The following is a 16,638-nucleotide window of genomic DNA, read 5'->3' as shown; positions in this document are numbered from 1 at the left end:
AATGGGCACTTGGCTGACCCTGCAGTCTGTGCTGGACTACAGGCTCCATTATCCCCATAGGGATGGTTTCTTAAGCCAATGGGGTGATATAATTTTGGCCGTTTTTTTTCTGATGGGCTACAACCCCCATCATCCTTGGAGGGGGAAGAGGGTTGCAATTCCATCTGCCTCCCAAGAGCTGGGCCTGGCTTCTATGGTGACTACAATTCCCATGTGCCCGACGTGGACTCCAAAACCCATGCAAAATAACCAGCTCCCCCCAGCCTCTGCATGGTGACTACAATTCCCATCCTCTGCCTGACACGGACTCCAAACCCATGCGAAACAAGCATGGTCCTTTAAGCAGTTTCTTCTCACTTGGGCTACACCTTCCAGTGCGTCCACTAAATTAACTACATGTACCATCATTCGCAGCAAGCAATTTCCTTGGGCATCATTCCCTTCACCTCCCAGGGGACTACAATGCCTATAATCCAGAGACCTGTGGGGCTCTGCCCAGATCCCATCATCCCCGGTCATGGATTCTAGCAACCCCTTCAGCGGACAAAAAAAAATCCCAGTGGTTTCCTGGCCCATGTGGGACTACAAGTCCCATCTGCACGAACAAAAATGACTACAAAGCCCATCACCCCCAGACGCTGCTGGGGTGCTGTGGCTCCCCTTCCCCGTTAATAAAGGGACTACAATGTCCATCCGCCCCTGCCGTTTGTTTTTCGGGGGGGGGCTACATTTCCCATCATCCCCCTTCGCCCTCCCTCAGGTCGGCTGGACTACAGATCCCATCGTCTCCCTCGCCGCCGAGGCGGGTTGAGGGGCACCGCCTTCCCCATTCCTGCCTGCAGGGGGCGCCTGTCGGAGAGCGGCCACCAACAGCCGCCTCGGAGGAGGAGGTGGGGCGGTGTAAGGAGGAAGCCCCGCCTTTCGCTCCGCCTCTCCCGGCTCCCTTTCTGGACCAATCCGGAGCGCCCTCCTCTTCCCCCTTCTCCCCTCCTTTTTTTTTGTATGTGTATTCATTTGAAAGGTCCCACCTTTTTTCGAAACGGACTTCTCCATCCTGGCCGCCGATTGGCCGCGGCTGCTTGTCCGTAGGGAGAGGAGGAAGTCACGAGGCGGCTCCTCCCACCCTCCCGTCCTAGGTACGGCCGGGCGCCAGAGGCACGCGCCGGCCGGGCCGTCCAATGAGGAGGCGCGTTACTGGCAGGTGGAGCTGGGCCTGTCTGGGGGGTGGTTGCTGGGTGTCTCTTTGGTTGTGTGGGGGGGTGGGAAGAAGAAGAAGAGGCGGCGGAGGAGGAGGGAGAAAGCCGGAGGAGAAGGAGGCGAGGGAAGGAAGGGGCCGCCGGGCACCGAATAAAAAGCCGGGGGAGAAGAGAGACGGAGCAGGCGGGAGAGAGAATAAAAGCCCGAAGGAGAAATTGCTGGCTGTTCCCCTTTCCTTTCACGCCCCCTCCTCCTCTTCCTCAAGTGGGTCCCTCGCCCCCTTGGCCTGGTGGGCGACCAAGCAGGAGCAGGCCTGAGAAGAGGAGGGGGCGCCTGGAGTCGGCTGGAGCCTCCCCTCCCCTCCTCCCCCTCAGCCCTGCCCCCCCTCCCTTCGATAATTGAGCCCCTTAACTCCACCCACCGCAGCCTCGCCCCCTCCCACGCTCCCTCCCTCTTCCAAAGACCCCCCCTCCATTAACATGCAAGAGGAGGACCCGGCCTCCTAAGCATCTCCCAGCTGCAGCAGCCCCCCCCCTCACCTCTCTCTCTCTCTTCCTCCCCCCCTTCCACTCCCATTGACCCCCCCTCTCCTAGCTGGGGAGGGGGCCCCTTTGGAGCCCTTTTAAGCCTCTTTCTGCCTCTCCACGACTCCACCCCCTTACTGGCTGGGGAGGGGGCCCATTTGGAGGCCCTTTAAGCCACTATCTGCCTCTCCACGACCCCCCCTCCTGGCTGGGGAGGGGGCCCCTTTGGACCCCTTTTAAGCCTCTTTCTGCCTCTCCACGACCTCCCGCCCTGTCCAGTACCAAATTTCCAGGGTACCCATTTTGCCCCCCCTCCCCATCTCCAGCCCCACCCCCACCCATTGGCTCCACCTTACTCGCTTCCCCTCTCCTTGCCCCTCCCCCCTCTTCTTTTTTTTTTAGGTTTTGCTTGGGATCTCCTCGGCCTCCGCCCCCCCATCCCACGCCCCCCCCCCAGAGAAAACCCTACTGATGGTGTGAATCAGGAGGAAAAGGTAAGTCATTTTTAAAAAAGGGGGGGGCGTTTGGCTTGATGGCTTTTGTTTAAAAGGCTCCCTGTCTATCCCCTTTTTAGGTAGGAAAGGATGAGAAAAAGGCAGGTGCGGTGGAAAGGTTTTTGTTTGTGTGCACAGGCCCTGGTTATACTTAGAGCTCATTTATACATTTTTTTTTTAAAAATGAGTGCACGAAACTAAATGTTTTCCAACTCTCTTATTCTATATTATTCTGAATTGTTATATAGAGAGGCAGGGCAGCTGTAACCTACTACAGAGTTTAAGGTTTGGGGTGCTTTTTTGTCTCCCCTTCTTGCCCCCCCCTCTTATTTCCCTCTATTACGAATGAGATTTCTTTCAAAATGGGAATCCTTGCAGATGAACATGGAAAAAGAGATTGCTATTGCTATTTGGGTTTCTCTTCCACGAAAGGTTTACATTTTTCCAAATGTGAGGCTGTGGCTGTTAAAGAAAGATAAATAAACAATATCCTTTTGAGAGCATCTTTGACCTCAGAAAGGAATACTCGTCTTATCTTAAGTAAAGTATGGGGCATCTCTTAAGTTATTTTCTTTCTCCTTTCCTTTTTTTTTAAAAAAATAGTTCATAATCCTGTTTAAGAAACCTGAGTGGTAGAAGAAAAACCTAGTTACGAATTGTGGCGAGGGAAGGGTTTAACCTCTGCCCTATTTGGAAATTGTCTGCATATTTACAAAACTCTGCTTGCATTAAGGGAAATACGTTTTATTGTGGTGAAGATTATGTATTTTTTATTTTTTATTTTAAAAAGAACATAATATCTTAACCAGGATATCATTGCATTCCTGTTAAATTCATATATCCGAATTGCATTGCTCCTGTCTTCATTGGCTTCCTCTTTTTAAAGTTGAAAAAAATTTTTTTGAGGGGGGAGAGGTCAGAAAAAGTGCAGAGTTTCAGTTTCTAAAAAGTTGGCTGTAAAAAACAAAAACAAAGTGATTCATCCATTCATTGAAGCATGTGGTTGAGTTTATTTCTGTACACAGCAGCTTGCTTTTGGTTTTAATTTTACTGACTGGCTTAGCCTGTGAAAAGCTATATATCCCTTGACATTAGATAACGATGGCAACTTTACAAAGTGTTTGGCTCTATTTCTGAACTATTTCGCTGGTGCCAGAATTATTTTCAACAGGATATAAATATTGAGCTTCTGTTTTTAAAAAAAAAATGTATGTCAGGACTTAGCAAGCTATTTTTTTTATTCCTCTAATAATAATAATAACAAAAAAGCAAACCGACCCTGAAATCAGCTGTGCACCATAACAAGAAATATTTGTTCAGCTAGTGTGAATGTGACTGAATTGTAGGATTACAGTGTAATGCTACCTGTGCTGCTAACACATAATTTCAGCTGCTTAGGCAGGTGCTAAATATATTTCATTTCATTCATTCTGATGTGTTGGATGTGCTCTTTGTATTCTTAAATTGTGCTAAAGTGCACAAAATGCGTTACTGTATTTTTAAACTGTTTTTCACAAATATAAGGTGCCAGAAGGATGCAGGAGAAACAAGGGGGGGTGGGATTTTTTAATATGATTTTTCTTTGTTTTGTATCTAAAGTTTGTCTGATAATTTATTTGCCACCTCTTTGTATTGACATTCTGATTTAGGAGAGCTGCCATGCTAAATTTGTTGGTTGCTGAGGAGTGGGGAAATTAAGAGACACCCCTTGTTGGACCTAGAGTGGAGATATTATTGTTTGTTCACTCATAATTGGCCCATACTTGTATTACTCTATCCCTTGCCTTTTTAGACTGCTCAAAACAATCATTCAGGGGAGAGATATTTTGGGGGGATCACAAAAGGCTCTTCCCTTTTTTCCTCATAAATCTGACTACTTCTCTTTCAAAGTGTGACTTTATTCTGGAGGTAAGAGTGTAGATGTAACCCTTGGCTTATGACAGCAACTGAGCCCAAATTCTCCATTGCTAAGCAAGACAGTTGTTAAGTGAGCTTTGCTCCATTCTGTGACCTTTCTCGCCACAGTTGTTAAGTGAATCATTTGGCTGTTAAGCAAATCTGGCTCCCTCCCCCCATATTGACTTTCCTCATCAGCAGCCAGGCGGGAAGTGATCACGTGACCCCAGGACCCAGGGCAACTGTCCAAAATACAAGCCAGTGGCCAAGCACCTCAATTTTGATTTTCTGGCCATGGGGATGCTGCTGTGATTTGTAAAACAGGCCTAGGTTACTTTTGTTAGTGACCATTCAAAGTAACTTTGAATGGTCACTAAGTGAACGTGGAGTAGTCCCTGTAGTAACTTTTACACTTCCAGAAATAAAGTACTGTCTCTTCACCCTGGCTTTCCAGACCCAAATATTTTGATTTTGATAAGGGCTGGTAAACTCATCGCCATGTGTGAGTAGGCTGCAAGATTGTTCTTATGAAGTTGTGTCTGACCCATCACGACCCCATGGACAACATTCCTCCGGGCCTTCCTGTCCTCTGCCATCCTCTGGAGTCCATTTAAGCTCATGCTGACTGCTTCGGTGATTCCATCCAGCCACCTCCTTCTCTGCCTTCCCCTTCTTCTTTTGCCCTCCATCGTTCCCAGCATGAGGCTCTTCTCCAGTGAGTCCTTCCTTCTCATTAGGTGGCTAAAGTCTTTTGAGTTCCCTCTTCAGGATCTGGCCTTCTAAAGAGCAGCCGGGGTTGATCTCCTCTAGGACTGACCGGTTGGATGGCCTTGCAGTCCAAGGGACTCAATGCAGGAGTCTTCTTCTCCAGCACCAGAGTTCAAAGGCCTCCATTCTTTGGCCTTCCTTATGGTCCAACTTTCACAGCCACCCATTGCAACTGGGAAAACCATACACACTAGACTATATGCACTTTTGTTGACAGGGTAAGCCAGCAATATAAATTTTGTAAATAAATAAATACAAATGTCCAAGAATATAGCCAAGGTGTCTCTGAGGCTAGGTAGTGGAGAAGGTGCTCTGTTAGTGGTTTTACTAACCTCCAAATTGGGGTCCTCAGGCATTCTAGATTACTATTCTCTTAAAGTCCAGACTTGCCTGGAAAGACGCTGGGACTTTATAGTACAAATAGATTTGGAGGTTACGTGCACAGCCTTGCTTTAGATGAACAGATAATCAGGTCAGACTATCAGGCAATATCCTGTTTTTGCCAGTGTGAGTTGGAGATTGGCACACACTGAAATTGATTGCTCTATTTTTGTGTAGCGCTTTTTAACTTTGCCAGGGGCTCCTTCTTTCCCACGAGAGTTAGCTTAGTCCCATTTTATGGGTGGAGAAGGAGGGACTCGGAATGACTTTTTAAAAAGCATTCTTGGTAAAACCAGGACCTGCCAATTCCACTGTTCCATTTTATAATTCCATAGTCTCAGCATATATAATTCCGTAGTCTCTGCATTCCCTTGAAATTAATGCTTTCCTATTATTTTCCAAACTTATACTCTGCTTCTTCTTCCCGATAAGACAATGCTCTGCAAGTCCTAGTATCTTAGTATAGCTGCTGTGGCCAGCATTAGTGTACAGATTTAGGGAATGTGTGCTTGCTGTATTCACATGGTGACGCTTAACCCTCTAAGTTAGGTGAAGTACACTAAAGCAAGATTACCTAGCATCTCCATGGCTGGGGTTCCCGTCGCTTTAATTTTGGTTTCTAGTCTAAAACATTTACCAAGAACAGAGATGACTTCTCTTCAGTTTTATGCGGTCTCCTGGCATGATGGCCTGTGAATGCATGATCAGCGGTGGGGTCCTTGGTGCTCTCTGAGCTTGGTGGTTTTCTTGCAGATGTTTCATTACCAAACTCAGTAACATCATCAGAGGTGGAAAGGAATGGGAGAGGAGGAGGAGGAGGAAGAGACTGGGTTCTTTGGTGCTCTCTGAGCTTGGTGGCTTTCCTGCAGACGTTTCATTACCCAACTAGGTAACATCATCAGTGGTAGAAGAAGGAAATGGAGGAGGAGTGTGGGGTCCTTGGTGTTCTTTGAGCTTGATGGTTTGGTTGCAGGCGTTTCATTAACCGTAGAGTAGAGTAGAATTAGAATAACAGAGTTGGAAGGGACCTTGGAGGTCTTCTAGTCCAACCCCCTGCCTAGGCAGGAAACCCTACACCACTTCAGACAAAGGGTTATCCAATCTCTGATTAAAAACTTCCAGTGTTGGAGCATTCACAACCTCTGGAGGCAACTTGTTCCACTGATTAATTGTTTTAACTTTGAAGAAATTTCTCGGTTCTAAGTTGCTTCTCTCCTTGATTAGTTTCCACCCATTGCTTCTTGTTCTGCCCTCAGGTGCTTTGGAGAAAAGCTTGACTCCTCCTCCTTTGAGGCAGCCCCTCAAATATTGGAACACTGCTATCGTGTCTCCCCTAGTCTTTCTTTTCATTCAACTAGACATACCCAGTTCCTGCAACCGTTCTTCCTGTTTTAGCCTCCAGTGGTCGAAGGAAGTGGGAGAGGAGGAGGAGGAGGAGGACTGTGGGGTCCTTGGTGCTTTCTGAGCTTGGTGGTTTTCTTGCAGACCTTTCATTACCCAACTAGGTATCATCATCAGGTCTAGGAGGAGGGGGGGAGCAAGAAGAGGAGGAGGAGGACTATGGGGTCTCTGAGCTTGGTGGTTCACTAGTAGACATTTCGTTACCAAACTAAGTAACCTCATCAGTGCACTGTTGTTGTACCTAGTTTGGTAATGAAACATTTGCAAGAAAACCACCAGGCCCAGAGAGCACCATGGACCCCACAGTTTAACCTTCAGATGCAGATCTTCTCCGGATAAACTAGTCAGGCAAGAATACCCTGTACTTAAAGTCTTTGTAGTTAAGTTGCTGTTGAATATTCCTGAGTGAGTATTCTTGGTTAAGAAAATATAAGAAGTACCCTGCTGGGACAGATTAAAACCCTTAACTAGCTTGCCTACCTGGCATTAGGGAGTTCATTCTCATTGCATCTGGAGGCCACCATACAGAATTTATGTTAAATAGTTCCACAGAATATTATAGGCTTGTGGCCTGGAGGGGCCGTGCTTTCTGTTACTGCTTTCCAGGATGAAAATGTCTGTTTTTCTACTTAGCTTTTGTGGCTCGTTATGTTTTCTTATCTTCCAAGCATTCCTGGCTTCCCTTCAAAAATACACGTTGTAGCTTTTGGCAACATATGACGAATATTAACTTTATCTCCTTCTAATGAAATTCCATCTACGGCTTTGCTGGTAGCCAGATTCCTCTGGCTTTCAAGTTCATAACCCTTTTTTTTTGGTCTAATGTTCTCTCTCTCTCTCTCTCTCTCTCTCCCTCCCTCCCTCCCTCCCTCCTCCTCCTCCTCCTTTATGGTTTGTTGGTTGGTTAGGCTCTATTTTGTAGGGCTTCCTCCTGCCACATTTGCTGTCCCAACAGGAGAGCAGAAGAGAATTATGTTGGATTAAATATGTTTGAGTTTTCCCTGGAATTTGTATTCTGATTGGTGGGGGTGTAATAGCAACAAAGAGGATTAGGGGACTGGAGGGTAAAACATATGAAGAACAGTTGCAGGAACTGGGTATGGCTAGTTTAATGAAAAGAAGGACTAGGGGAGACATGATAGCAGTCTTCCAGTATCTCAGGGGCTGCCACAAAGAAGAGGGAGTCAAGCTATTCTCCAAGGCACCTGAGGGCAGGAGAAGAAGCAATGGGTGGAAACTAATCAAGGAGAGAAGCAGTTTAGAACTGGGGAGAAATTTCCTGACAGTGAGGACAATTAATCAGTGGAACAGAAGTTGCCTCCAGAAGTTGTGAATGCCCCAACATTGGTGAGATTGGGTAACCATTTGTCTGAAATGGTGTAGGGTTTCCTGCCTGAACAGGGGGTTGTACTAGAAGACCTCCTTCAAACTCTGTTATTCTAATTCTACTCTACTGTACTCTATCCTACCCTACCCTACCCTACTCTACCCTATTCTACTCTACTCTTGACCCTGAGCAACATTCTCTTGTATTAGTACTGTTGTCTTGAGCTCCTTAGAAGAAAGCAACATTTTAAAGAGTTACCTTGAGGTAAGATGGGTGGTCTATAAATGTTATAGATAAATAAAATAAATAAATGACAATTAAAGCCAATTAATTCATCTCTAGAACTTGGGATCATTTCCCATTGCCTCTGCAAGTTTTTGGGGAGAATGCAGCGTCAACTTTGTGTTAAATAACATTAAAGCGGTGGTGCCTGTGTTATATTTTTAAGGACAGACCTTCAGTTCAGAATCAAACTCAACTTGAAAAGAATTGACGTATTTGGCACCTAGATCCCGATTTATTTATTTTTTAAGACAAAAAAGGGTGTCTTTTTTTGCCAGGAGGTCCTCAGTAACCTGCTGGGTGCAATATTGGGTTAGAAAGCAAAGCCAGCTTGTGCTCGGTGCCTGGAAAAAAATTGGGAAGCACCGCTTGACATTCAGAGGTGGTGTGAAATGAAAATAAATCTTGAGCTTTAAATGATCCTGAATGGGGGGGGGGGGGGAAACAGCAGGGAAAGGAGACAGCATTCACTCGGGCAACCCAAACTGACCTGGACTCTGTTTATCTAATTAATCTTGTTCACAGAATATAAATTAGTCTCATCTCATTACGCATGCATAGACCCATTTATGATAACGGAGCTATTTTTGGGGATAGCCGGGGTGTTACTTTTGACTTCTTCAGTCAGATTCCAAATGGGCAAATATAGCCTCTCATTACTTTAAGCTGCCTTAAGACTGCCTGGCCAAAGAAAGAAATTATTCTCATTTTTTTATTTTGCAAGAGAAATGTTTCAGGGTGGTAAAAACTGATGCCTATTGAAAAAGGGCAAGCACTGGGGGTTACAATCAGGCCACACCTGGGGGGGGGTGTTATTCAAGATCCACGTTTATTTCGAAGCAAGACTTGGAAGGCAGAGAGAGAGAGTCCTCCTTCGCTTTTAGAATTTCCAAGAATTTGGAACAAGACCTGTGATTGTTGCTGGATTCTTGCCTCTGATTATTTGTAGTTTGCCTCTGATGTGGTACTTCCAAAAAAAGACTCAAAAGTCCAGAACAAAGGTGGAATACAAGGCAGTCCTCAGTTTAACAACGACAACTGGGACCATCGCTTCTGTTGTTAAGCGGGGTTAGGTGAGTCGCAGCCGATTTTACGACCTTTGCTTGCAGTGGTTGTTAAGTGAATCTCTGCAGTTGTTAAGTGACTCACGTGGCCAGAGGCTTTATAGGAGCCTGGGGAGGGTGAAAAGAGCCCCCCCCCCCCCGGAGGCCCTCCGGAGGCTTCATGAGCTTCCCTGAAGCCTCCGGAGCGCAAAAAAACGGCCCTATGGGCAAACCGGAAGTTCGGGAACGGACTTCCACTTTGCTCGGAGGGTCGTTTTAAGTGCTCCGGAGGCTTCAGGGAAGCCTCCTGAAGGTTCCTGAAGCCTCCAGAGGGCCTCCTGGGGGGGGGAGGCTTTTTTCACCCTCCCCAGGCTCCTATAAAGCCTGGGGAAGGTGAAAAAAAGCATGGAAAAAATGGGGGGGGAGAGCACCTGTAGTGCGCGCATACGCACGGGGGGGTTGCGCATTGCATTATGGAGGCCACACGCCCATGCACGACCCCCCTGTGCTCCCCCCCACATATGGCACGCAAGCCCAAAAAAAGGTTCGCGATCGCTGGTATAGGTTCTCCTGCTTGAGCAATGGGTTGGACTAGAGGACCTCCGAGGCCCCTTCCAGCTCTGTTCTGTTCTGTGTCTCTACCAATGTCCCCTTTTCCCCTAGGTGCTTGTGATCTCCATCGCTTGGAAGAAACTTCCAAAGGAAGGCCTTGGAGGACTTTTGACAAAGCGGGATTAAAAACAGGAAAGAAATCTGTGCCATCAATATTACATTCTTTACCCCCAAGGTGACATTAGATTTGGGGAGTGGGATTAAATCCCCTTTAAAAAAAGAAAGTTAAAATGCAGCGGAAATGATGCAGTGTTTGAGGTGAAGCTGAATATGACTAAAATTAAGCACCGCTGTTGAAAGTGCCATTTTTGGTTTGAAATAGAGGCAGCCCTTCGACCCCAATTGAGCCCCTTATCTCTGCTGTTAAGTGAGACATTCACTTAACATTCACTTACAACCCATTTTTACAACCTTTCTTGCCACCGTCATCAAGTGAAATCGCTGCCGTCGTTAAGTTAGTAACACGGTTGCTAAGCGAATCTGGCTTCCCCACTTGACTTCGCTCATCGGAAGGTCGCAAAAGGGGATCACACAATCCCGAGGCCGTCATAACGATGGGTCAAATTGCCAAGTGTCTGAATTTATGGGGATGCAACAAAGATTGTGACTGCGAAAAACGGTTGTGACATTTTTTTCAGCATTGTTGTAACTTTGAATGGTCGCTAAATGAACTCTTCGTAAGTCGAGGACTGCCTGTCTCCGAAGCAGGGTTGCCGTTAGAGGATTGTGATGAGTTTGTGTGATCTGGTACCTTAAAAAAAAAGAATGTTTATAGTTGTCTGTTTAAACGAGGACCTCCTTCAAATTATGTGAATCTCTTTGTCCATTTTTGTTGCGTGTGGTTTTTTTTCCTCTGCAAATAAAACCAAATATGCTTTTATTTATTTCTATGTAACATTTTATATTTGAATGTATTTTATCCTAAGCATTGCTAGCTGTTTTTGGGTTGTTTTTTTTTTAAATCTCCTCCCACTTTTTGGTTCATACATTCAGTTGATTAACAGTTTATTTTGGGAAGATGGCTGGCTGTGATCTCTTGTTCGTTTTACACACAGTCACACACACACACACACTTTTTTGTCTGGTGGTGTGATGAATCTTTTATTCTTTCCTTGGGGCCAAACAAATCACTGGAGACAAAAGGGCTTAATACTTTGGAGAGGTACAGGCACAAATATTGGAGCAGAATCCAAAGATGTTGATTGACAATTCTTTTTGACATATGAGGGAGATTTAGAAAAGACGGGAATTTTGTCAGGCTTGTGTGGTTAAAAGCATGTGTGTGTAAGGAGGGGTGGGGGGAGAGAGAGAGAGAACACAGCCTCCTTTGTTTCTATAACAAACCATATTAGAAACTGGTTTAGCCAGAATGCAAAGCAGTTTTTAATAGCATTCCTTGCACCAGTGAGCAAGCAGAACCTTAAAAGGCAGGCTGGAACCTCAAGATGCAGGCTTAATGCAATGCTAATATTTGCTCTCCATGGACAACTTCATATTTGGCTTGTCAGGTTTTTTAAAACTGGATGCTGCTACTAAATTCTAGTAAAGATATTGCTTCTTGCTTTTATCCATCTGCCTCCCCCCCCCCCATTTCTCTCTTTTCCTTTGCCAGCTGTTTGTCAGAGGGAAAATTGCACTCTGCACGTGTGACTTCGCTTAAAAAATAGATTTCAAATATTGTAGAGATTTGGTTCCTGGTCTTTTAACAGGAAGCCTGAAGTAGTGTGCTGAAGTTTGTTATTTAATGACAGCGAAAAAGACAGGAATTTCTGTTACTTTTAAGCATGTGAATAAATTTAATTGTGGCTTGAATTTACGGATGTTTATAGATTAACAGAGCTGGAAGGGACCTTGTAGGCCATTTTTTTGAGGGCTGAAGCACGCGGATCAGATTTGCAGCATTTCATTCTTTTTAAAGGGTTCCTATTATCTATCTATTTATTTATTTATTTATTAGACTTATATACCGCTTCATAGGGCTTTCAGCCCTCTCTAAGCGGTTTACAGATTTTTAGCAAATTGAGTCAGCAAATTGCTCCCACAGTCTGGGTCCTCATTTCACCCACCTCGGAAGGATGGAAGGCTGAGTCAACCTTGAGCCGGTGAGATTTGAACCGCTGAACTGCAGATAACAGTGAGCTGAAGTGGCCTGCAGTATTGCATCCTAACCACTGCGCCACCTCAGCTCCTAATAATAGGAATAATATTGGGATGCGGTGGCTCAGTGGCTAAGACTCCGAGCTTGTTGATCAGAAAGGTTGGCGGTTCGAATCCCTAGTGCCGCGTAACAGAGGGAGCTCCCGTGACTTGTCCCAGTTTCTGCCAACCTAACAGTTCGAAATCACGTAAAAATGCAAGTAGAAATAACAGGGGCCACCTTTGGTGGGAAGGGAACAGCGTTCCATGCACCTTCTGTGTTGAATCATGCCCGCCACATGACCACGGAGACATCTTCGGACAGCGCTGGCTCTTTGCCTTTGAAAGGGAGATGAGCAATGCCCCCTAGAGTCGGGAATGACTAGCATCTATGTGTGAGAAGAAACTTTACCTTTACCTTATTATCAATAACATCGATTGGGAAGTGGGGGGAAACTGTTATTTGTCATTTAAAGGAGATTTGCATCTGCATTGAGCTCACCCCTTGCTTGTCCTATGGTTTACTTAACAATGGTTTGTTGGGTAAACCGTGTTTCTGCTCATAGATTCAGAGGGAGGTTTTCACAGAATCTTACCATCAGTTTGCAGAATACTGAAAAAAAACCTAAAAGGTGGCCTCTTTGTAGGATACTCAAAACAAATTGTAAACTTCTCAAACTCTGGGCTGTTCTAGGAACCACTTAGTAATCTACAGATGCAAACAGCTGGCTGATCCTTGCTCTCTGAACCTTAATCCCTTGGTCTTTTTAGTAAGAGTTGGTGGGATCTTTTCAATCCCTTTGCAGGCATGTTTTCACTTGCATGATAGAAAAGAGGGGACCAGGCTTGTAAGCTGGCATTCTGTGACAGCCCTGTCTAGAAGTTATTTAACTGAAAAAAGGGACTGTAATGTGAAAGGGAGAACTATTTAGTTCCCAAATCTATTTTTTTAAAAATAGATTTGCCTCCCAAAACGTGCATCTTTTATAAACAATTTTATTGGACGGCTCTGTGGCTGTGGTTTATTCTGGCTGGTTTTTTTATGTGCTTTTGATGTTTGCTATTGTTCTGTGGTTAGTTGCCATGGGCCTGACTTTTGCTTGTTGAGTGCATAGGGTTGAAACGAACAACCTAAATACATAAAACGGTTGCAGGAATTGGGTATGTCTAGTTTAATGAAGAGAAGGACCAGGGGAGACATGATAGCAGTCTTCCGATATCTCAGGAGTTGCCCCAAAGAACAGGGAGTCAAGCTATTCCCCAATGCACCTGAGGGCAGGACAAGAAGCAATGGGTGGAAACTAATCAAGGAGAGAAACAACCTAGAACTAAGGAGAAATTTCCTGACAGTTAAAACAATTAATCAATGGAACAACTTGCCTCCAGAAGTTGTTAATGCTCCAACACTGGAAGTTGTTAAGAAGAGATTGGATAACCATTTGTCTGAAGTGGTGTAGCGTTTCCTGCCTAAGCAGGGGGTTGGACTAGAAGACCTCCAAGGTCCCTTCCAACTCGGTTATTCTATGATTCTATGATGAATAAAATAAAAAGGATGGGTGGAAAAGGCAGTCCTTTGGGACAAGGTCTGGGATTAGGAAGATTGTCAAGAAGCCTAATCTTTTTGCCATGTAATTAAAATCAACACTTTTTTTAAAAAGCTGCTGTCTTGGGGATATAACTTTAAAAGATGCCGTATAAATATTTTAAATAAAACCAGTGAACAGAGCAGTCTTAATAGAAAATATATCCAAGCATTAACATTGGAAGAATTGTCTTCTGAAACTAATAAACTGAGTTGTGTGACTTCTAAACTTGGTTTGTAGTTGCTTTGTTCATTTAAAGTTTTTGTACTCCCTTGCAAAGATACTGCCTAAAAGCTTTTGAAATAATAAGGCACTTTGGCCAAGGATATTTCTTAAGTAGCTGACTACATTTCACTCTCTGGTGTATTTCAGCTTCTCTCTCTAGGATTGAAAAGAGGCAGTACTGTATTTCCTCTTCCTTTTGCAAAGTTCTTCCCATCCTTCCCTCTCGCTTCCTCAATTTCCATTTAAAAAATGGAAGTATTTGTCTTATGCTTCCTTCTCATTTTAAAGCCTTTCCTTGTGCTGTTTTGACACTGCTGTTTTTCCCCACCTCAAAAACTCATGTTTTTTCTGCACCTTTTAAAAATCTTATTTTGATTTTTCATTTACCAGGCTCCTCTGTATAGTTAACAGGATTTTTTTTCTTGCTTTAATCACCTAGCAATCCGAGAAGATCAGAAGCTGCCCAGAATTTCTGCCCAGCAACTTTTAGGTTGGAATTGGTTTTTTTTTTTCTCTCTCTCTCTCTTTCTTTCCCAGTTTTTCCCCTTCCTTAAGGAGATGCGCCTTCCTTTTTTTCTTTCTTCCTGCTTCACAGGTGTTTTTCTTTTCTTTTTTTTTCACGGCTACTCTGCTGCCAGTCAGGATGGACGGCTGGTGACTCTAGATTATTGGTGTTAGTGTAGAGGTGACCCTCAACTTCCTGGCAGTGACCCAGGTGTGCTTTGTGGAATTGCATTTGGATTTGCTCTTAGCTGTTTTGCTAACTTGCGACACCACCTCGGCCTTCAATGCCACAGATTAGCTTGGGCCTGGCTTGCTGGTTAAGATTTATCTCATCTCATTCTCCAAAAAGCCAGTCCTAGTTTGCCTTAACAGAGAGATAGAATCAAAATCACGTGAAGTATTTATCTCGCTTTATATAGGCCTTGCTAAAAACCACATTTGGAGTACTGCGTCCCGTTTTGGTCACCATATTATAAGAAAGGTGTTTAGGTTTATTGGACTTATATGCCGCCCTTCTCCCAAAGGATTCAGGGCGGCGTACAACATAAAAACACAAAATTACAAAAGTTAAAAGAAAGATTAAATAGAATATCCCCCCCCCAAAAAAACCCAATAGACATTTAAAATGATATTTAGAAATTAAATTAAAATTAACAATTACAATTAATAATTTATTCAGGCCAGGCCGAGAAATTTCCTGACAGCGAGGACAATGAACCAGTGGAACAGGAGTTGTTGGATGCTCCATCACTGGAAGTTTTTAAGAAGAGACCTGGCAGCCCCTTGTCTGGAGTGGTATAAAGTTTCCTGCTTGATTAAGGGGGTTGGGCTAGAAGACCTCCAGGGTACCTTCTGTTGACAACAAAAAGACTTGTGGCACCTGGAAAATGTACGACGCCTCCCATGTTTGTGATCTGAGTTGGGTTGGGTCAATGTTACTGACCTTGCTGGGGTTTTTTTTTTTGGGGGGGGGGGTTAGCAGACCCTGCCTTCGCTGAAACCAACTGATGATGTGGAAATTATTACGGGCCCGGCTGTCTTAGTCATGTTTCTCTTTGTTTTGGTAGAGCTGTTTCTTTAAAACATTGGACCCTCTTTAGCTAGGAAGGATTCCTAGAGAGTGTGTGATGAGTGGAAATCCTGTTATATCCTGGCTTGTGTGTGTCATTGGCAATCTGGAAATTGTCCTTTGCATTCTTCCTCAGTCAACTCCTCGCAGCCGTCCGTCTGCACTGTATCCTGAGTGACTTTGAATGAAAGCACAGCAATTTAAAAACGTTTTTATTTTTATTCTCTTTAATTCACATAGTTATTGTTCTTGCTTATCTTTATCACTTTTCCATATTTGTTTTTCCATATAAAAACATTCTGGGTTGGTTTGCTTAACACCCTCTACACCTATTTTCTATTATCACCACCCTATTTTTTTCTTTCCTTTTCACCCTTCCCTCCCTTCTCTACTTCCTTCCTTCTGCCTTTCCTTTTTTCCTCCTTTTCTCTTTCCTTCTTCCCTTTCCTCTCCCCTACTCGTCTCTTCCTCCTCATACCCTCCTCTTTCTACCTCTTCCCTCCTTCCTCTCCTTTCCTCTTTCTTCCTTCTCTCCCCTTTCCTCTCTTCTCTACTTCCTTACTTCCTCCTCTCCTTTCCCTTTCCTTCTTCCCTTGCTTCTCCCCTACTCTTCTCTTCTTCTCTCCTTCTCTTTCTATCCCTTCCCTCCTTCCTCTTTCTTCCCTCTCTCCCCTTTCTTTTCTTCTCTACTTTCCTCCTTCCTCCTCTCCTTTCCTTCCTTCCTCCTTTCCCTTTCCTTCTTCCCTTGCTTCTCTCCTACTCCTCTCTTCCTCCTCCTACCCTCCTTCTCTTTCTATCCCTTCCCTCCTTCGTCTTTCTTCCTTCTCTCCCCTTTCCTCTCTTCTCTACTTCCTTCCTCCCTCCTCTCCTTTCCCTTTCCTTCTTCCCTTGCTTGTCCCCTACTCTTCTCTTCCTCTCTCCTTCTCTTTCTATCCCTTCCCTCCTTCCTCTTTCTTCCTTCTCTCCCCTTTCCTCTTTTCTCTACTTTTTTCCTTCCTCCTCTCCTTTTCTGTTATTGTGGTTATCTGAACTGATGTATTTTGGGATGGTATTCCTGCAAACCCTGTTATCCTTTCCTATTCCCTCTTCTTCATTATCATGCCCTAACTATTTCTCTCTCTGTGTATGTATGTATATATGTATGTATGTATGTATGTATGTATGTATGTGTGTATATATATATATATATATATATA

General features: G+C 44.5%; 1 protein-coding gene across 1 annotated transcript in view; it reads left to right on the top strand.

The window, feature by feature from the left end:
* Positions 1-1,254: 1,254 nt before the first annotated feature.
* RERE (arginine-glutamic acid dipeptide repeats) overlaps positions 1,255-16,638 on the top strand; it is a 261,457-nt gene continuing 246,073 nt past the window's right edge. Inside the window, 1 exon segment of the mRNA XM_032231523.1 lies at positions 1,255-2,215. The gene's annotated coding sequence lies outside the window, so the exon portion shown is untranslated.

Source organism: Thamnophis elegans, chromosome 15, assembly GCF_009769535.1.
Source record: "Thamnophis elegans isolate rThaEle1 chromosome 15, rThaEle1.pri, whole genome shotgun sequence".
In the NCBI taxonomy this organism is placed as follows: domain Eukaryota; kingdom Metazoa; phylum Chordata; class Lepidosauria; order Squamata; family Colubridae; genus Thamnophis; species Thamnophis elegans.
The sequence above is the reverse complement of the archived record's forward strand: the minus strand, read 5'-3'. Positions and strand labels throughout refer to the sequence as shown.